This window comes from Theropithecus gelada, chromosome 14, assembly GCF_003255815.1.
Source record: "Theropithecus gelada isolate Dixy chromosome 14, Tgel_1.0, whole genome shotgun sequence".
NCBI classification, from domain to species: domain Eukaryota; kingdom Metazoa; phylum Chordata; class Mammalia; order Primates; family Cercopithecidae; genus Theropithecus; species Theropithecus gelada.
In genome coordinates, this window is record NC_037682.1 from 79,604,434 (window position 1) to 79,627,532 (window position 23,099).

The following is a 23,099-nucleotide window of genomic DNA, read 5'->3' on the forward strand; positions in this document are numbered from 1 at the left end:
GAATATATATCTGGCAAAACTGTCATTTAGAAATAAAGGTGAGATAAAGATATTTCCAGATAAACAAGAGCTAAGGGATTTCATCACTACTAGATTTGACTTACAAAAATAAGTCTTTTTTCAAGTTGAAATGAAAGTTTGCTAAGTAACAACATGAAACACATGAAAGTGGAAAATTTACTGGTAAAGGTAAATATATAGTTAAAATCAGAATATTCTGATGCTGTAATGATGATATGTAAGTCACTTTTAACTCTAGAATAAAAGTTAAAAGGTCAAAGTTTTAAAACTAACTATAGTTCCAATAATTTTTAATGGATACACAATATAAAAAGATGCAAAATGGGACATCGATAGCATAAAATGTGTGAGGGAGAAGAAAAACTGAAGAGCTTTAAATGCAGTTGAATTCAAGGTGTTATCAGTTTTAAATAGAATGTTATAAGATGTTTTATGTAAGGCCTATGCTAATTACAAAGAAAAAGAAACTCTGGTGGATACACAAAGGACAGAAAGAAATGAAAGCATACCACCACAAAATGTCAACAAATCATAAGGGAAGATAGCAAGAGTGAAAGAAAGAAACAAAGACATTACAAAACAGTCAGAAAACAATTACAAATGACAATAATAAATTATTTACCATTAATAATTACATTAAATGCAAATAAATTAAATTATTTAATCAGAAGACACAGAGTGATTACATGGATTAAAAAGCAAGCTCCAACAACATACTGCCTACAAGCAACTCATGTTAGTCTTAAGGACACAAATAGGATGATAGCAAAGGGATAGAAAAAAAATATTTCATACAAATAAAAACCAAGAGAGCAGGGGTATCTATTCTTGTATAATACAAAATAGACTTTAAATCAAAACTGTCATAAGAGACAAAGAAGGTCATTATATAATGATAGAGGCATCAATTTACTAAAAGGATACAATGGTAAACATGTACACCCAACAGGAAAACACTTAAGTATATCAAGAAAATATTAACATAACTAAAGGAAGAAATAGACAATAGTTAGAATACAATAATAGTAGCAGATGTTAACATCCCACTTTCAACAATGAATGTATCATACAGACAGAAAATCCATAAGGAAATGTCAGTGCTCACTTTGGCAGCACATACACTAAAATTGGAATGATACAGAGATTAGCATGGACCCTGCACAAAGATGACATGCAAACTGGTGAAACATTTCATATTTTTTTATTATCAGAGCAAAGCAAATCAAAACTACAGTGAAATATTATCTCACCCCAGTTAAAATGGATTATACCCAAAAGATGGGCAATAACAAATGCTGTCAAGAATGTGGAGAAAAGGGAACCACTGTACACTATTGGTGGGAAAGTAAATTACCACAACCACTATGAAGAATATTTCAGAGGTTCGTTAAAAAACTAAAAATAGAGATATTGTACTATCCAGTCATCCCACTGCTGGGTATATACCCCACAAAAGGAAATCAAGATATCGAAGAGATATCTGCACTCCCAAGTTTGTTGTAGCTCTGTTCACAGTAGCCAAGAATTGGAAGTGACCTAAGTGTCCATCAACAGATGAATGGATAAGGAAAATGTGGTACTTATACACAATGGAGTACTATTCAGCCATAAAAAGAATGAGATTCACTCATTTGCAACAGCGTAGATGTAACTAGAGGATATTATGTTAAATGAAACAAGCCAGGGACAGAAAAACATATTCTGCATGTTCTCACTTGTTTGTGAGATCTGAAGATCAAAACAATTGAATCCATGAAGATAGATAGTAGAAGGATGATTACCAGAGGCTGAGAAGGGAAGTTGCAGGGTGTTGTATATGTGGGAGGAGGGTATGGTTAATGGGTATGAAAGTTAAAATTAGTAAATAAGGCCTAGTGTCATATAGCACAATAGGGTGATTATAGTCAATAATAATTGTATATTATCAAATAACTAAAAGATGCCAGGTGCAGTGTCTCATGCCTGTAATCCCAGCACTTTGGGAGGCTGAGGCTGGCACATCACTTGAGGTCAGGAGTTTGAGACCAGCCTGGCCAACATGGCAAAATCCCGTCTCTATTAAAAGTACAAAAATTAGCTGGGGATGGTGGCACACGCCTGTAGTCCCAGCTACTCGGGAGGCTGAGGCAGGCGGATCACTTGAACCCAGGAGATGGAGGTTGCAATGAGCTGAGATCGCACCACTGCACTCCAGCCTAGGCAACAGAGTGAGACTCTGTCTCAAAAAATTAATTAATTAAATAACTCAAAGAGTATAATTGGATTGTTTGTAACACAAAGAATGCTTGAGGGGATGGATACCCCATCTTCCATGATGTTATTATTGTGCAATTCTTTAAGTGCCTATATAAAAACATTTCATTTATCCCTTAAATATATGCACCTACTATGTATTCATAAAAATTAAAACCCAAATTATGATGAAAATAAAAATAAAATATAAGGAAGCAGCAGACTTGAATTAACGATACAGGCTAAATGGGCCTAACAGACATACACAGAACATTCCATCTAATAGTGGCAGAGTACACATTCTTTTCAAGCACACATGAAAAAACTGTCCAGGATAGAGATCATCTGTTGGGACACAAAACAAATCTTAAAAATATAAGATTAAAATCATGTCTAGTATTTTTTCTGTCCACAATGGTATGAAACTAGAAATAAACAACAAAGAATCTTAGAACATTGACCAATATGTGGAAATTATGTAATGCAGTCTTGAACAACCAATGGGTCAAAGAAGAAATCAAAAGGGAAACAAAAATTATCTTGAGACAAATTAAGAGGGAACCACAACATATCAAAACTTATGAGAAAGGTGCAAAAATAAAAAAAATACTAGCAAGCTGTCTTCAACAGCATATTAAAAAGATCAAATGCCGTAATCAAGTGGCATTCATCGCTAGGGTGTAAGGATGTTTCAATATATGCAAATTGATCAATGTGACAGTATATAAACAGAACAAATTTTAAAAATCATATAATTATCTCAATAGATGCAGAAGAACAAATTTTAAAAATCATATAATTATCTCAATGCAGAATAAGTATTTGACAAAATTCAACATCTTTTTTTTTTTAATGATAAAAACCCTCAGCAAATTAGGTGTAGAAAGACTGTACTTCACATAAGAAAGGTCATATATGACAAGCCCTCAGCTAACATCATGGTCAATGGTGAAAACTGAAAAGCTTTTCCTCTAAGATCAGGAACAAGACAAGGATGCCCAATCTCAGAACTTCTCTTCAACATAGTATTGGAAGTCTTAGCCAGAGCTAGCCTATAAAAGAAAAAAGAAATAAAAGGCATCCAAATCAGAAAGGAAAAAGCTAAATTATCTCTGTTTAAGATAGCGTAATTGTACATACAGAAAACCCTAAAGACTCTACCAAAGCCTGTTAGAATTGATAAACAAATTTAGTAAAGTAGCAGAATACAAAATTAATATACAAATATCAGTTGCATTTCTATACCCTAACAACACACTGTCCAAAAAAAGAAATTAAGATAATTCAATTTTCAATAGAATTAAAAGCAATAAGATACTTAGGAATAAGTTTAACCAAAGAAGTGAAATATATATAATATATACACTGAAAACTATTACATTGATGAAAGAAATTGAAGAAGTCACAAATAAATGAAAAGATATCCTTCATTCATGGAGTGGAAGAAATAATATTATTAAAATGTGCATACTAAAAGGAACCCACAAATTCAATTTAATACCTATAAAAATTCTGGTAAAATTTTTCACAGAAATAGAAAAAACAATTCTGAAATTCATATGGAATCACAAAAGGCCATGAATGGCCAAAGTAGTCTTAAGAAGAGCAAAGCTGAAAGGTATCACACTACTTGATTTCAAAATCTACGAAGGCATAGTAATCAAAAAGTATGTCGCTGGCATGAAAATAAATACACAGAATAATGAATAAGCCCAGAAATTAACTCACATATACACATCATATGTGTGAGTTATAATATACATAATATAATCTTTGACAAGAGTGCCAGTAATGCACAATGTGGAAAGGATAGTTTCTTCAATAAGTGGCATTGTGAAAAGTGGATATCGACATGTAAAAGAGTGAAATTGGATCCTTATCTTACACCATATACAAAAATTTACCAGAAATGGATTAAAGACTTAAACATAAGACCTGAAACTTCTAGAAGAAAAACTTCTAGAAGAAAACATGGGAAAATCTCTTTGGCATTGATCTTGGCAATGATTTTTTTGGATATAACACCCAAAGCACAGGCAACAATCACAAAGATAAACAAATGGGAGCACATCAAACTGAAAAGCTTCTGCAAAGCAAATGAAATAATAAACAAAATGAAAAGGCAATCTACAGATTGGGAGAAAATATTTGCACACTATCTGACCTATTAGCCTCTTATCTGTTCAGAGGTTAACATCCAAAATATATAAAGAACTCATACAACTCAATAACAAAAAAGATAACCTAGTTAAAAAATTGCTGGCCGGGTGCAGTGGCTCACTCCTGTAATCCCAGCACTTTGGGAGGCCAAAGCAGGTGGGTCACCTGAGGTCAGGAGTTGGAGACCAGCCTGACCAAGACGGCAAAACTCTGTCTCTACTACAAATCCAAAATTAGCTGGGTGTGTTGGGGGGTGCCTGTAATCCCAGCTACTTCAGAGGCTGAGGCAGGAGAATCACTTGAGCTCGGGGGGCAGAGGTTTCAGTGAGCCGAGATCATGCCACTGCACTCCAGCCTGGGCAACAAAAGTGAAATGTCGTGTCAATAGTAATAGTAATAATAATAATAATAAAAAAATGATAAAAAATTGCCAAAGGACCAGAATAGACATTTTTACAAGGAAGACATACAAATGACCAAGAAGTATGTGAAAAGTTACTCAATGTCACTAATCTTCAGGCAAATGCATGTCAAAACCACAGTGAGATTTCACCTTACACTTGTTAGAATGTCTATTATCAAAAAAAAAAAAAAAAGTTGGGGGGCAAGGAGTGCTGCTGAGGGTGTAGAGAAAGGGAGCCCTTGTACACTGTTGGTGGGAATGTAAATTAGTACAGCCATTATGGAAAACAGTATTCCTCAAAAAATTAAAATAAGAACTAATCTTAGGATCCAAGAATCCTTCTTTTAAGTATACATCCAAAGGAAATAAAATCAGTATCCGAAAGAGATACATACCCTCCATGTTTATTGCAGCATTATTCACAATAGCTGAGTAATGGAAACAACTTAAGTGTTCGTGAATGGATGAATGGATAAGGAAAATGTTGTATATATCCTGGAACTTCTTAAAAAGAAGTCCTGACATTTTGACAATATGAATCAATTTCAAAGATGTTATACTACATGAAATAAGCCAGATACAGAATGACAAACACTGCATGATCTTACTTAAATGTAGAATCTAAAACATTTGAACTAATAGAAGCAGAGAATAGAATGGTGGTTACCAGGGGATGCAGGGTGAGGAAAATGGGGAGATGTTTATAGAATCCAAATTTTCAGTTATAAGATGTATAAACTTTGGGGACCTAATGTATAGCATGGTGACTGGATTGTTTACTTGAAATGTTCTAATAGAGCAGATCTTAAGTGTTTTTATCGCCTTTCACCCACAAGTGGCAACTATGTGTGTTGAAGGATGTATTATTTAGTTTGATTTTGGTAATCATTACATAGTGTATACATATATGAAATGTATATCTTGAATATATGCAAATTTTATCACTTATACCTCACCAAAGCTAGAACACAATAAAGTTGTAGAAACAAATAGAATTTTGCCAAAGAGAAAAGTGGTGTGTGGAGAAAGATGTGCAAAGGATACCAGGAGAGGAAGTGTAGAATGTTCAACATAAAGCATAGAGTGAACAGGACTATCAGGCAGTATGTTAGGTGTTTTGCTAATTAATATTCAGGATGCCTTTTCCCCATTGAAGGCCTTAATGATTTCAAACAGAAGATCATCATAACGATTGTGAAGTCATCCCTGACTTACCCAGGCAGAGTTAGGGATGCCTTTTCCTGTGCCCTCACTGAATGTTGTACAAACCTTTTCTATAGCAACTATCTTACAGGGTTGTCTTTGTAACCAGAAGGCAGAAGAGCTCGTGGGAATTGATATCAGACAGACAAGGGTTCAAATGCCCATTCCGGCATTTAGTAGCCTTTGTTTCCTTGGGCAAACCACTTAATCTGCAGAATTTACTCATTGCCACATTGTGAAGTCAGAGTGAAGATTAAATGACATAATTAATGCAGAGTGCTTTACACTTAGTAGGGCTCCAGTAAATAGGAACTATTCTGGTCTGTAATCTCATCTCCCTAGCTGACTAAATTCGTTGGGGCAAGTACAGACTCATTGCATGTTAGTAACCCACCTCTATCAAGTATCTGTCACAAAGGATGTGCTCAGTAGTATTTGTGGAATGACTCCATAAATCAGATTTAGAGTTTAGAAAGATCAATTTTGGCTTCAGTTAATAGGTTTTTGGGATGTAAGTTTAGAAGTTAGTTTACCCAGCAAAAAAAGAATCACACTTTGTTTTAAGCAAAAAGACTAGTTTGTTAATTTTATGTGTCAACTTGGCTAAGCTATGATGCCCAGATACTTGGTCAAATACAAGTCTAGATGTTGCTGTGAAGACATTTTTTAGATGTGATTAATATTTAAGTCAGTAGATATTGAATAAAGCAGGTTACCCTTCATAATGCGGGATGACCTCACCCCATTAGTTGAAGGTGTTAAGAGAAAAAGACTGAGGTCCTGCAAGGAAGAAGACAATCTGCCTCTAAGACCACCTTCACACTTGAGCTGTGACATCAAGTCTTCTTTGGGTCTCCAGCCCATCTACCTGCCCTGCATATTTTAGACTTCCTAGCCCACACAATCACATGAGCCAATTCCTTAAAATAAATCTTTCTCTCTGTGTATATATATATGCCCATCATCTATGTACAGCCTATTGGTTCTGTTCCTCTGAAGAACTCTGGCTAATGCAGATATGATTACCCCATTTACAGATGAGGAAACTGAAGCTTTGGGTCCCTTCGCTAATAAAGAGTAGAGCTTATGTCTCAAAATTATTTCTTTGTGATTTCAAATCTGGGTCATATCACTGATTTCTACATGATGCTCCCTTCCCTCCTCCACTTATTTTTGGAAGAAAAAGAAAGAAGGGAGAAGTTAATGAAGGAACATTATGAAGCGAAGAGGCTGGCAGAACTCATTCTCTGGACCAGACTGCAGATAGACCAAAATCAGCAAGCAGCGCTGAAGGCAGCTTCTAGTTGCCCTTGCTGCCCATCTGTGCAAGATGCTCCCACCAGTGCTGATATGGTTTGGCTCTGTGTCTCCACTCAAATCTCATCTCAAATTGTAACCCCCTTGTGTTGGGGGCGGACTTCCCTCTTGCTGTTCTCGAGATAGTGGATGAATTCTCATGAGATTTGGTTGTTTAAAAGTGTGTGGCACTGCACATATACACCATGGAATACTATGCAGCCATGAAAAGGATGAGTTTCTGTCCTTTGTAGGGACATGGATGCAGCTGGAAACCATCTTTCTCAGCAAACTATCACAAGAACAGAAAACCAAACACCGCATGATCTCACTCCTAGGTGGGAACTGAACAATGAGATCACTTGGACTCGGGAAGGGGAACATCACACACTGGGGCCTATTATGGGGAGGGGTGTGGGGAGAGATTGCATTGGGAGTTATACCTGATGTAAATGACGAGTTGATGGGTGCTGACGAGTTGATGGGTGCAGCACACCAACATGGCACAAGTATACATATGTAACAAACCTGCACGTTATGCACATGTACCCTAGAACTTAACGTATAATAATAAAAAAAAAAGTGTGTGGCACTTCCTCCTTTGTCCTGTCTCTCCAGCTGCACCATGGTAAGACGTGCTTGCTTCACCTTCGCCTTCTACCGTGATTGAAAGTTTCCTGCAGCCTCCCAGTCATGCTTTCTGTTAAGCCTGCAGAACTGTGAGTCATTTCAACCTTTTTTCTTCATAAATTACCCAGTCTCAGTTAGTTCTTTATAGCAGTGTGAAAATGGATTGATACAAGCACCATGACAGTTTACCAATGTCATGGCAATACCCAGAAATTACTACCCATTTCCATGGCAACAACCAGAAGTTACCATGCATTTTCCACCAATTTCTGAATATCCTGTCCCTTTATTTGCATGTCATCAAACGTGTGTTTAAATACAACTGCCAACCGCCCATAGGCTGCTACTCTCAGCACACTGCCTATGGATTAGCCCTGCTCTGCAAGGAGCAGTCACAGAGCTGTAACACTGCCACTTCAATAAAGCTGCTTTCTTCTACCACCTGCTCACTGTCGAATTATTTCCTAAACAAAGCCAAGAACTTGCCTTGCATTATTAGTAGAGAAGGGGAAAGAATCATGAGGTAAAAGAAAAAGGATAGGGAGTACAGACAACCTTAAAACGAGCAACCTCAGTTTCCTAAAGATGTCAAAGTCACCTGCCTGGCTTTCTAGGGTGACTACAGTTTGACATGTCCATTGCTATAGAACCACATTACATGGAAATCCATAGGTCCTCTTTAATAATCCTATCAGACATATCTCCTTCCAGCCCACATTCTAGTTTTTCCCCATTATAGCACCTTGCTTATTTTCTTTATATTGTTTATAATGACTTCTTATAATCTTGCTTAATTACTTGATTTGTTTTATTGTCTTCCTCCCCACCTATAATGTACATTCCATGAAGGCAGGAATCTTTTCTGTTTTCACCCACTGCTTATCTTCAGCATCTAGCACAAGTTGAATGAATGAATGCTATGTTCATCCTTACTTTCCTATCTTCAACCCCTGTTTTTTTTCATTCCCTTCCTAATCTTACCCATTCTTCAAAACTCACCCTAAGCTCCCATATCTCTCAAAGCCTTCCTTGATTGTGCTCTGTACCAGCCACACCTGCCTTCATTTGGTACCTGTGGTACATTGCTCTTCATGCTTCTGAGCTTTTATTAAGACTCTTCCCTTTACCTAGAATGCTCTCCAACTTCTGTCGTCTCCTTGTTAAGCTGAATCAACTTGAACATCCCTTCTTTTCCAGGAACCTTTTCCTGACTTTTAATATTAAGTTAATTGCCCTAGTTATAAACTGTAGTAGATATCCTCTCATCCCTTTCTATGTCCCCCTGATCCTTTCTCCTTTGCAATAGCTGATACACTTAAAATAACTTTCTATTACTCATCACTTTGAAATAACTTGTTCATTGTACACCTCACTAACTATATTTTAAATTCTATAAAGTAGTTCTGTTTTTTTTCTTTTGCTGCTATATCTACAGTAACAATTCTCAGTGCCTGAAATAAAGATGATTTAAAGAAATATCTATTGGTTAAATAACTGGAAAGTGTTCATTGATGTGACCATTACAGAACTCTAAGAACGTCTATGTGCTTGGTGATTCAATGTAAAAATAGCTATCAATTATTAAGTGGTTTCTCTGTACCAGGCAATTTCCACATGGTTTTTGTGTCCTAATTTATTTTATTAGCACAAATATTGTTGTCATTCTTACCTCACAAAGGAGGAAACTGAGGGACAAGAAGTTGTGGAGCTTACGTTTTCTAGGTGGTGAATGGCAGAGCCAGGATTCCAGCCCAGGCATCTGCTCCAGAACTTAACTGTAACCCCACACACTAGTGCTTATAATCTTGTTGGGAGGCAGGCAAGAGATTAAGGAGTTAATTTACAGTCTGAAGACTCATTATCTTAGTTCATATATTCACTCAACAAATATTTGTTAAATGCCCAGTTCTGCGTTAGGCACCAGAGATACAGCGGTAAAACAATCTGATATGGTCCCTACTTGCACCAGTATACTTCATTACCACTTGCTGTGGTTCCCAAACTTGGCTCATGTTAGAACCACCTGGGGAGCTCTAATTGACTTTATTTAATTAGCTGGCCTGGAGCCTGAGCCCGTATGTTTTAAAAACTTTGTGATGGATTCTAATATCAGCCAATGCTGAGAACTATTTCTTTAGTACTTTCTGTGAAACCAATCCAATATCATAATCATCTGGGAAAATTTTTAAAATCCAGAGTCCTGTCCTGCCCCTACCTCCTGCTACTTTCCTGAACAAATGACCCCAGAGCCACTGAGAATAGGATACAGGAATCTGTATTTTTAAAAGCTCCCTTTGTGATTCTGGTGCAGTTGACCAGCAGACCCATATTTCAGGATTACTAGAACAGTTGCCAACATATAAAACAAACAAAGATTTTTAGAAGAAAGAGCTTACAAAGGGCTATGGTGGTCTGGGCTGTATTTATAAACCATATCACTTGAACAGGTCTTGAAGGGAGGGTAGGATTTAGGTATGTGGAAAGAAATAGAAGCTTTCACTCGTGGTAAGTATCATAAAGTATCATACATATAACTATCGTATGGTGTTTGATTTTAAACATGTTTGTTTTATAGCCTTTCTACTCAAAATATCATCTGAGGACCAGTATAATCTGCTTTGAATTCTATCCCAGAAGCTGCATTTTTAACAAGATATCCAGGTGATTTATATTTATATATATTATATTTATATATATTAAAATTTGAGAATCATAGTTCTCTATGTCAGCATTGGTCTTTCCCACTCACACAATAAACTGTATGGTCCTTGAGGGCTGGAGCATGACTTATTAGAAGGCTTATAGAAGTAGTGTCCTGTGAAGTACATTCTTATTATACTCATTTTTCAGGAATGGAAACTGAGGCTTACGGAAGTCAAATGATACTTGTTGCTTCCGGGTGCTCTTTCTACTATAAGATACGGATTTCTTTTCTTCACTGTTCTCCCTAACGTCCAACATTATGATAAACATAAGATTTCAGGTTCAGAAAATTCCTGAAAATCATAGATTCTTGAAATAAGTTGGAAGTAACCTTAGAAGTAATATTGCCATACCCTTAAAATTGAAGACATTCTGGACTAGAAGTTTAAGGACCCTGCTTGAGCTCACAGAACTAGTTTGTGAATGATACAATGAAACTAGTGTTCATATCTCTGACTGTGCACCTTGGTGCCTGCCATCTCATTTTTACTCCTGCTAATGCTTTGTATTTCCCATGACAAAGGTAGTTTCTTAGAATAGCCTGATTTTCAAACCCATTCTGAGACAGAGTAAAATAAGCACATTGGGTGGAAAACAGTTTTAAAATATACCTGGGTGGAAAATTACCTTCAATGAACTGTACTTAGAGTCACTGTATGGTTTCTAGTTATTCCACAAATGCAAAAAGAGAGGGGCCTCCCTTATATAAGTATGTCCTATTCTGAGCTTCCTGCTTAGCCCATCTGTTTGATGAGCTCAGCCACCTGGATTCTTTCTGGCCTTTTCACTTTTCATCAGAATGTCTTCCAGCCCTAAACATGTGGTGAGTCTTTGGCCTCTTGCTAGCATGTAGAAAACTGTGGTAATGACTATTTTTTTTGGAGAACAGACCATGCTGCCATTTTTGCTCACCTTTGAATCTGACCTGTCGACATCACATATGCATCAAAGAGGGTAAATTGCCTGTTATAACAAAGGCTGCTCCAGCTGGCTGTACAAAACCAAGTGTTAGACCCAGTCTTCAAAAACATGAAAGGAATTGTCCTTCAAATCAGAGCCTGATTCTCAGCTTGTAAGAACTCTTTCATTCCAAATTTGTTTCTCCATCTTTCTTGCTTTTCCTTAATGCATTTTGAAAGCATGCAATCAACTTGAAAGGGCGAAGTGCTCAAATCTAAGACAGAAAAGAGAGCTGTTGCTCTCTCATTTGCTTTGTACTTGTGAAATTCCCTATACAAGTCTCTTATTTGCTTTGATGTTCCTCTACAGCCAGCAAAACTCTTCCTAGGTTTACAGTGAGTACTTTGACTCCCCACTACTTCCCTTTAACCAAAAGTTGAAGTAATTAATATTATTCTAATTGGATAAAATTTTTAAAAGGGAGAGAATATCTTTGTTAGTAAACAAGGAAGAAGGTCATTACCACTGTACCCAGGCTTGATTGATCTGCTAACAGTGCCATTCAACTGCTTGATGCCTTTGGTATCAGTCTTTTTAGAACACAACTCCATTTATCCAAGGAAGTCTCCTCTAGTTCTCCTGTTCTTCTGAATAGAACATGGAGAGAAGTAGATTCTTGCATGTGTTACTGAATACCTAAAAATAGTGAAAATTAAAAAGGATGTTGAAACCCTAAAGATTAGGTCCACCATTTTGGTGGGTTTGCTGTTGAAGGGAAGGAAGGAAAATTCCTCTTAGCTGTCCGTAGAATACCAATCTTCACGAACAAAAAAGATGGAGAAGGAGAAAAAGGAGAAAGAAAAGGGAAAAAAAAGAAGCAAAGCAGTGGGCAGAAGTGGGATGACAGTGGTTGGTCTCAGGATACTAGAGGTCATTTGTTCTAACTTAGAAGAATCCTCTGGGGCTCACTTGGCACATGTCAGTCTGACTTGACACTCAATCCAAACAGCTTGGTTATCTAGTTTCCCAGTCTTCAGGAGATTTAAAGCAACAAATTGGAAAGCATGAAAGAGGCTGTTAGAGGCAGGGACACTGACAGTAGCCAGAAAGGACACTGCCAACTCTAAAGGCAGAAAGTGGAAATTTGTGACATGCAGGCTGAGGAATTTAAAAAGCACAGAAGTTGAAAGTCAGCCAGCATTAGAAGAACGTACAATAACTAAGCTTCCCAATAATGACCCTCAGTCTTCTGTAAATATTGAATTATTTCCAGTACACTTTAGGACAGAGAAAAATGTAATATTTTAAGAAATGTTTAAAAATGAAGTATTTTGATGCATAATGAAAGCTTCTTTATTGATTTGGAGAAGTCACTCTCATTTTTTCTTCCTGACGTTTTATTTCTATCTTTAACACATATTTTTTGCGCTCATAGTCTGTGCCAGGTCGTGAGCAAGTGAATGTGTAGAGAGACATCGTAATTCAAGTGAGCGGTGGTAGTAATTTGTACTAGATCATGGGTAAGACTGAAAGAACTGGACAGATTCTAAGGATACCATACAAGGAAAATGTGTGATTGATTTTGTATGGGGAATAAGGATGAGAGAGAGCCTAAGGATGACTCCTAGGTTTCAGTTCTGCCCAAGGAAGAACTCTTAGAAGATGAAGTTTGGAGATTCGAGCCTCTTGAGTTTGAGAGGCCTTTAAGACACATTTCTCAGCCCTCAGGTCTCAGATCATGTCACCAGTTTGTCTTCTTTTCATTTTCAGACTGTAAGTATAAGACTATATATATATATATAGATAAAATTAAAAATAATTTCAACTTTTAGATTCGGAGAGCAGTCGCCACTTCTTGAATTCTTTCTCTAAGTGCTCATCATCCTTGTTCTGGTCCAATTGTTGCCAAGTTCCTAGGCCCTTATCTCTATTTTGTACATGATGTGAAGGCAAGATAGACTTTTTTATTTCTGCACAAAGTAGAGGCTTAACAATTATGCCATGAATGCATAATGATGAACAAATAACTCCTGGTGAGCTCTTCTAGTGATGTTTCAGAGATGATGTTCTGATAACCCCTCTCAGAATGGCATTAGGATTTGAATATCAAGTCTATCAAATCAACTGTAACAGTCTTGATTCAAATTCATAGGCAGGGCTGCATCAGCCAGGGTCCAAACAGGAGAGGAACACATTTACATCAGGGTTTAAATCAGGACTATTTACAAAGATGTGGGAGAATGTAGGAAAACACAAGGGACAGTGCAGTGAAGCAGCAAGCAGCAGGAGAGCTGTTTCCTCTCTCGGCTCTGAATGGTGGTGGAGTCTAGCAGAGATGCTTACCTTGAGGAGAATCCTGATCTTTGTTGGTGGGAATAACTGGCCTGAGATGACCTTACAGCAAGGGAGCCAGGTGCCCTGACCCCACTCTTTCTTCTCCCTCTGCTTCCCCACTGGGGATCCCCAGTTAGCTAAATCCAATAGGAAGCCAGAGGGACTTTTTGACGTAATCCCTACACATTGGCCTTCATGGTGGAGAAGGCTGGAGAGTGACTTAGAGGGCAAATGGAGGATGTCTAGTTCAGCACAAAAGGTAGCATTTAGGCTTGACCTGGAGGACTGAATATAGTGTTGCCCAGTTAATCCAGACAAGAACTAGAGTTTAATAAGCTTATATTAATAGACAATACTAGGGAGTTTTGATGAAAAATTCCTAGATGAGAGACAACAAGTTGTTAAGGATAGAGCACTAGAGTAAGAAAATATTTTTTTTGATGACTTGGTGGCTATGGACTGCAATCTCTTTTCATAGCAAGTGGGAATATTATTTTCATATGACTGGGGAAAGGATAAAAGTAGAAAATATACATAAAATTCTCTTCTAAGTTGTAAAGCCTTGCGTACAATTCATTATGTAAAGCAGAAAAGACACTGGAAGTGCCAGTTACTAGCTGATCATGCAAGTTAATTTTCTTTGTTCCAGTTTACTTATCAGCAAAATAAGATAATACACACTTTATGAAGCTTTTTATGAGGATTAAATAATATAATACATATAACACAAACTCTAACACATAATACTCACACAATAAAAGATTATTATTTTGTACCCATTTCTTTTTCACCCCCTCTGTCACTAAGTTCCCTGAATGTAACTCTAATATACACATCTCTGTATTTCACCTAGAACCTATTGTAAGGCTCCCTCTACCCCATCATGGCCTTTAGAAAAAAAGTGACCTTATTTGGCACTTACAAAATGTTGGGACCTAGGGGAAACTTGGATTGTGCTTGTAAGCACCGTAGACATTGTGGAAATATTTTATAGAAAACTTCTAGGACCTCCTACTGCTCGAGTTAACTGGAGCAAGGGCAAGACCATTAAGGTTTGAGATATTCCTATAAATGTCGTCATGTCTGTAATTAATGAATTATATAGCTAGGGGTAAGAATTCTTCATGCTAAGGAGAGAACAACAAGGTAGCAGAGGAGTTTGGCAGGGGTAAAGAGGAGAGAGAGCACACGGATTTTTCTCACAGAAATTGAAAAAGGCAAGTAATAAATTGCTAAGAAATAGTGAAGCAGAAGCAGAACCTGAACCAGATGAGGTGAGCAAGGAATTCATTTAAGGTGCAAAATTTAATGTGCCAAAAAACTAAGTAATAAATAATATTTTAATGCAATATTTTAAAGAATGAAATCAACACATGACCCAGTGGCTGGCTCCTGTGTTTGTAAATAAGATTTTTCTGTAAGCAGGGCCAGGATTAGGATGTGGCAAGTGAGCCAGGGTTGTAAAGTACAGGGCAGATTCTGCCTTTATTTAAAATTTTGATATTTTTGTCCATCATATAGTTGTTTGCATTAATTTCAATTTTTAGTGTATTATATTAAAGTATTATTTATCTTGATTACTGAGTTTTTGGTGGGTCTTAAATTTTGTACCCATGGTGAGTGCCTCCCATGCCTCACCCTAGTTCTGGTCCAGAGCAGAACAGAACTGTCCTTTATTGAGTGTCTTTTATATGCCAGGAATTTAGCATATGCTATCTTATTTAGTCCTCTCTATACCCCATGAGATACCTATTGTTATCTTCATCCTCTACATGAGAAAACAAGCCATGAGACTTCTCATGTGAGTCACTTGCGAAAGGCCTCACAGCTAAAATGGCATGTCTGTCTCCAAAGCTCATTCTCTCCCCACTCCTAAAGCATGATTGCCTCTAAATGCTTCTCTCACATTGAAGCCACTCACACCCGAGCTTGGGTCTCTGCATAGGTGGTATCTGTAACTGACAACTTTCACTCTTTTCCCTGTGTACCTTTGCCAGACAATACCACATGGCCAGAGAAGACTTTATAAGCTTTACACTGCTTCCTACTTTTCAGCAGCTAGAAGGAAAATACCAGATCCTTTTAGCTGCAATATCCTGCCTGCCAAAGGGGGAAAAGCGAAGCAGCTGTTCGTGCAAGTACATGCTGTGCCTGTTATCCAAATGGGCATCAGCAGGCTCTGTGCTGGAGCTCAACAGGAATGTGGGTTTTATGGTTTGAAAGCAGATTAGACTCTGAGGAGGCCTATCTTATAGTTGGTCCATTTAACTTTTTCAGAGTTCAGTGGTGCTTCAGTGCCCACGTTAGTCCCAGTGGTTAGAATATGGCTGAAGAATCTGCTTTTGCCCAGGGATATACCAAACTCCCTGCAGTGGCAACAGCAAGAAAAGTATGGATGGCTTCCAGTTTAAAATTTAATTATACCCTTAAAAAAAGGCACTGGAAAAACAAAGTGTGTGAGAGAGTGAGAGACATCTTATGGTAAGAATATAGGAGTGATTTTGTTTTACTACTTTTAAGAGTGATAAACTGATTAATAATTGCCATAATTATGTGTCACCTTATAAAACAGAACAGTGACAGTGATTTGAAAGAGGTGGAATCTTACCTTAATTTCTGTTTCATTCTGGATCAGAGACCCAGGTCTCTATGAACCGTCAAATTATGTTCCGCCCTTCTTCTGTATCTTCTATATGGGTGCTGTTTTGAGGTAGTACAAAGACTGTGCCCTTCTGCTCTCATTTCTTGACCACCCTTTCTAAACTAACAATCTTCAAAAAACGTTTTCTTAGAAAATAAGGAGAGACTGATCCCGAAAGCAGTGCACACATTAGGTATCCAGTAAATATTTATTGAATGAATGAATAAATAAATGATTCCAAGAGAGGATGTTAGCCCTGCAGTAAAGCACAGCAGACGGAGGCAGGGACAGGCAGAACACTCATGGTAACACAAGTTGAATGTGTATAATGTGTATGTGTGTGTGTGTGTGTATATCTATATGAATATGTACACACACATATATAAATATAAATATATGTACAAAAATATATAAATATATTCCAAGTTATGGGTATAGAAGGAATGTAGATTTGATCCCATCTTAGTTCAACAGAACACTAGAATTAAGCAGACAAAAAACAAGAATTGTGATTGGATCTGTGATCCTGATAATAATATAAGAAGTAGATTCCACTGGCACTTAAGTGGTTATGAATGAAGCCAAGCACCATTCAGGCATCTTGTCCAGAGGTAAACACAAATCTGTGCAAAAAGCAACAACAAAAACCAAGAAACAAATAAGCAACCCTCCCTCCATGTTTATAAAAACAGGGAAAGAGGAAATGAACCCAAATACTCAGAGGAAGAGTATACCACTGTGAATGACTTATTACAGAAACCCCTAAAATGTTTGGAAAACTTGAAAAGGTCGGTGTGATGTAGGAAGACAAGACCTTTATGAAACAGAAGCAGAAAGCTGAAAGGAAGAATCTGTTAAGATGCCACGTAAGATAAGAGTGACTTCTAGTGGCAATGGAGAGGGATGAAGAAGATAAATAATAAAAATAAAAGTAAAATTAGGTCAAAAAATTAAAGTGCACACTGAAGGGATGTATATTTCTTAAAGAAATATGAAAGAAAGCTGCAAGCAAAAATTAAGGAATTGCATAAGAGAACAGAATTGAGCCTATGAAATATTTTTAAAATACTTAAAGTTCAACTTTTCAAAGGCCGAAAAGCAAAAGGGAAAACCCAAATGGACAAGTTTTTAATGAAAAAGACAGAAGGGTTCAAATTTTGGGGAAAAAAAGCACTATGTAACACTTCATGACAATAAATTGGAAAGCGTTGGTGAAATAGATGAATTTTGCCCGAGAAAAATGTATTGTCTTGACTCAAAAACAAGTAGAAAACTCGAGTAGATCATTAACCAAGATCTAAATGAACAAGAGTTATCAAAATAATTACATCCAAAAAGGTTTATTTGAAAAAATACTCTTTTGCAATATACTTTTATTAGATAAACTGTTTAAAAGCTTAGAAAAATATGAAAAGATATCCAAATCATTTTATAAAGGTTGCATATGCTTATTCACAAGTCTGGCAAACATAGCACATGCAAAAAAGATAAAAACTTTTTTGAAAGAACTTAATAAAAACTAACCAGTTGAATTTGAATGCATATTTAGCAAATAATCTGTCAGTAGCATTATCTCAAAAATGCAAGATTATTTAATTGTAGAGCAATTATAAGTAAATTCTTCATATTAATATTTGATAGAACAAAGTATGTGATAATTTTAACAAATGCAGAGATGGCACTGATAAAATTTAACATCTAAAACTTTAAAAAACAGGATGTAAGAAAGCTATCAGCAATAGACAAAAATTACCTATCTTAAACCAACAATAGGTTTCACTCTTTGATGATTTATTAAGCAAATATTTATTGAGCAACTACTATGTACCAGATACTTTTTAGCTGCTGGGGATATACCAGTGAAAATAACAGAAAAACACTCTGTCTTAAATTGAAACCTAAATTGGAATGAGATGACATTTAATACAAAAGAAAAATCAGTAAAATATATAGCATGTTTATATTTTAAGTGTAACAGTAAAAATAAAACATGAAAGGTGAAATTGGGAATGTCTGGACATTGCAATTTTAGATTTGGTGGCTGAGGAAGACCTCATTGAAAGCTTTATTGGAGTAAAACTTACAGGAGGTGAGGGAGTGAGCTTTTTGAGCATCTGAGGAAAATGCATTTGAGGCAGAAGGACTAAAATATGTGATAACTGGAGCTGAGCAAGCTGTGGTGAGAGCAGAATGAAATGACATCAGGAAAGTAATGGAGATGGTAGGGAACGGATCATGTGTGGACTTGTAGACCATTGGAATGATTTTGGCTCCTCCTTCCAGTTAAATAGACACTGCAGAAGGCTGAGACAGGATAACTCTACAGCTGTGTGGAGGTTAGACTAATGGGGGCATGGGCAAGAACAGGGCAACTCATAGGGACTTTTGCAGAGATCTAGGCAATGTAGGACATGGACTTGGACTGGGTGGTAGCAATGGTGATGGTGAGAAGCCATTAGATTTGAGATATATTTTGAAGGGAAGGCCAAAAAGAGTTTCTGAAGGATGGGGTATAGGGTAGGAGAAGAGGCATTGAGAATGATTGTAAAGTTTGTACAACTAGAGGGCTGGAATTAATTGCTGTTTTCTAAGATGAGGAAAGAAATGGGTAGAACTTGTTTAGAGGAGAACATCCAGAACTCCATTTTGGAAACCTTAGGTATGCTATAGTTATTAGACCTCGAAAGAGGCATGTGTAGTCAGTTGATCATACACAACTGGAGTTCAGAAGAGAAGTCTGGGTTGGAGGTTAAAAATATTGAATTATCAGCATATTGGTGTCACTTAGACTATGACATGATATAGTCAAAGTAGGATGAAACTTTAGAGAAATATCCATTTCAATTCTGGTTTTACAGAGACAAAATAAGCATGTCCTCACAATTTTATTAGTAGGATTTTGGAAGTAGTCTTGAAAGACATTAAAGGTATAACTATTGGTTAGCAATAAAAAATTCTGAAGAATACAATTTGTTTCTGTCACAGCCGATACTCTTGGACTCTTTTTTTTTTAAGCCTCTCTATCTCTTCAATCTCCTTTGAGACTCTCATCGGTGTATTGAATATATATATAACGGTTTCTCAGGATTTTCTTTCAATTTTCTTTGTTTTCAGAGATGTATAGTAGGGTTGCATTGAGGTGGTGGAGTCATCACTACTGTTTCCACACAAGGAACTATTAGCTTTAAAATTAAGCAGTTCCAGGTCAAAAGTCCAACTCTGCAATTTGTGAGTTTTGAAATTAGTTATTCTCTTAGCCCTGCGTTCCTGATCTGAATCATAACATATGTATAGTGGCAGTAATGCTATATATCTCTCAGGGGTGTTCTGAAGATTAAATAAGACAGTGTATGGAAAGTAAATAGGTAGGCTCTGGGTGAAAGATCTGTACATGTTTATTAAGTAAGTGTATAAATGGCAAATGGTCTTAAACTTGAAGGAGATAGTCCTGTTGTTATATACTTATGTGTTTACAGGATGATAACGGAGTATGCTACTTAAGATATAATATGGAAAATCTCAAGCCTGAGTTCTCTATTTAAAATAGAATCTTTTTTCTTTCTCCTAGAGCATCTGCCTTCCTTTTTTGAATTTTAGAGCTTACATTTGTAGTGAGGGTTTCCTAGACATCTCTGTCTGCTGGGACAGATAGTTAAAGCCTGGAAGCAAAAGAAGAAATCTCTGGAGAGAAAAGGAGCTGTTGAGCCTGCTGCCTGAGGGAAACCTTGCCTTTTTCTTGACATGTTATGGTTAACAATGCCTGTGAGTCTCATTTCATATTGTGAATCTCCTGAGCAGTAGCAGTTTCTCTTAGTCTTTCAGGATTTAAATTGGGCTGTCTGCACCACATGGTTTATAGATGAGTCCATGGTTTATAACACAAAGACATAATTGGAAACAGAACAATTTGAATCTTATTGGTTGACTTTTTGCCCAGGCTCTGATAGTGTTGAGGATGAAGGGAGGTAGCAAAGTCTCACTGGAAATGGACGCTGCACATTCATTTATTAATCTGGCAAACACCATCTGGCCAAGAGCAGATTACCAAACTATTACACTCAATACAGCCTGTGGCTTCAAGGGCTTTAGAAGACAGATTTCCTTTGGCACATTGAACCTGAGCCTTATGGTTGGGGATAGCAGAGGTATTTACTGTTCTCTGGCATTGCTGTCCCATTCTTGCCTGAGCACTGACAATAGCATAGTCAGTGCTTGCCCCTTGCCCTCATTCCTACAACTCTAAGTGGAGACATTAGCAAGTTCATCAGTATATAATATGCTTGCTATTCACCCCAAATTACAAATTGCATAGTGATGTCTCTATCTTAGTATTCATTCCACGTGCTAATATTAGTGACTTGGATTTGGAGCAGTGATGAATTTGCAGTGATGAATTTGGAGCAGTGATGAAGAAAAATGGGCACTTAGCTTCATATGTATGAGTCTGTGTGCATGGTTTTGCTTGTTTCTTTTTTTAGATTTCACATATGAATGTCTCTGTAATCTCAAGTAGATAGATGCTTTTCATGAACCTGAGTCATTTCCTTAAAATTTTTAGTACTTCCTATAGTTACCTACTGTGTTTGAGTACTTTCAGCTGCGTGCTTCATACATGGTATATGCAGAAATGCCAATGTAATGAACATCGTCAATATTTAAGATCAAATATTGATCAAATAAGAAAAGAGAGAAGGGAAAGAGAAGGAAATAAGATGTGTATAGAGAATTAGGTTGATAGGATGGGAGGAAGTGATGGCAGAAACTCTCAATTAGTGGGTGAGTGGGTAGAGAAGGAGATTGATTCTCCTAGCATTTCTCAGTCGTATCTCAGACTGCTAGTTATGAAACTCAGTACTGTGGAAGAGAAGTATATTTCTCAAGGATCTGAGATTCTTATACACCAATCATTTCTGCTCAAAGTTTAGGATTCTAAGATTCTTGGATATTAAGAGGCCATGTTACATAATTTTAAGGTGAGACTTTCAAAGGGACATTGTCTGTCCCCATTAATGTTCCAATAATGGCGTTCCGAGCATCTAAAAATGTCTACAGCCCCTGGGGAGTTTTGAGCATCTGGAATGGTCTATATCCCCTGGTGCATGAATGATGTTCAGTAGTTATTTTTGGATGGGTGGTCAGGGGTTCTGAAGGAGTGGTGGTGGATGTTAAAATGCTTTAAAACAACTTTCAGTGTTACATTGAACCAGGTGACTTAGGTAGTTACCAGTACTTAGTGATAGCCCACCACTATTTGCTGAACATCCATCACTATGTGCCAAACGCTACCTATCACACAAGTGACACCACCCATCACTATGTGCCAAACGCTACCTATCACACAAGGGTTCCATCTAAATGCTACAACAACCTGATCAGTTAAGACAGTTTCTAGATGAGGAATATGATGTTTAGTAAAGTTAAGTGGCCAATGTCAGAAATGCAGTAAATTATAGAGCTAGGAAGACTCTTCTATATGGGGCCATCTCTTATATTTACTTAGCCTGGGAATCACATCAAGCTGCCTCTGTGCTTATTAATCAAGCAGAATGGACTGTGGGTTAGGGGCAGATTTAAGGACATTTCCTGGCACACTTCCATCATCATTCTGCTGCATTAAACTAGCTCTCATTGATGTACTAGACAGTATGCTAAGGACTTAATATGAATTATTGCATTTTATCCTCATAAGTGCTACTTCTGCATTCATTATATGGGGAAGAAAAACCTACAACTTTATGCTGAGAGGGAAGTAAATTTTGATTTTTAAATTATAGCTAATAAGTGAAATAAAACCTGTTGGGAGACAATTCTCCATGGAGCTTATGTTTCTGTTCATACAGTAAGCAGTGGCATGGCTGCCTTTGTTCTGGACCATCTTGTCAAGGATGTTTGTATGGTGAACAGCTTTGGAAGATAAGATCATATTTACCTCTGGAGCAAAGGCAGGAATACTTAATGTTTAGGATAATAAAAAAAGAAGATAGAGTATCCCTTTGGAGCACAGTGCAGGCATGCTTACTACATAAAAGAATTGGGTTCCCCAAGCTCAGAGTTCCTCTCCTGTAACACAACCCACCGTATGTACAGGTGTCAAGAGACCTCAGCCCTTGAGCATTGGCACTTGGAAAACTGACAGAAGATGTTGATATTCTGTCTACTGCTATAGCTGTAATAAACTCTCCTTGGTCTCTGATACTTTGTCTTACATATTATGCCAGCATCCATAAAACTGGCAAGCTAACTTACTAGCTTGCAAGTAGGGTAAAAATCTCAGCTCCTTTATAGCTCCTGACAGAACCTAGAATCAAATTCAAGTCAGTCTAACTTCCAAACCCATATTCTTTACCACAGTATTTTTATGCTAGAAGTTGTGTGTTTGGAAGTAAACTTACGGAAGTGGAATAAAATCATCTTGCCTCCTCCCTCCTCATGGAACCATCTTTAAAGTCAAATTATTTTTTTGACTAGGTTTGGGGAGAAAGGCAGTTTAAACTTTCATCTTAAAGCCATCTCTGTTTCTGTTTTTCTGTTCTTATGCCATTTTTAGTTGTTCTGGATTCTGACAGTGAGTTCCCC

The 23,099-nt window shown here is 37.1% G+C and overlaps 1 non-coding gene across 1 annotated transcript; it reads left to right on the top strand.

The window, feature by feature from the left end:
* The first annotated feature begins 1,118 nt into the window (after nt 1-1,118).
* LOC112607420 lies at nt 1,119-1,222 on the top strand. Its single transcript, XR_003115775.1, has one exon. It is a non-coding gene; the product is annotated as a U6 spliceosomal RNA (small nuclear RNA).
* The last annotated feature ends 21,877 nt before the right edge of the window (nt 1,223-23,099 follow it).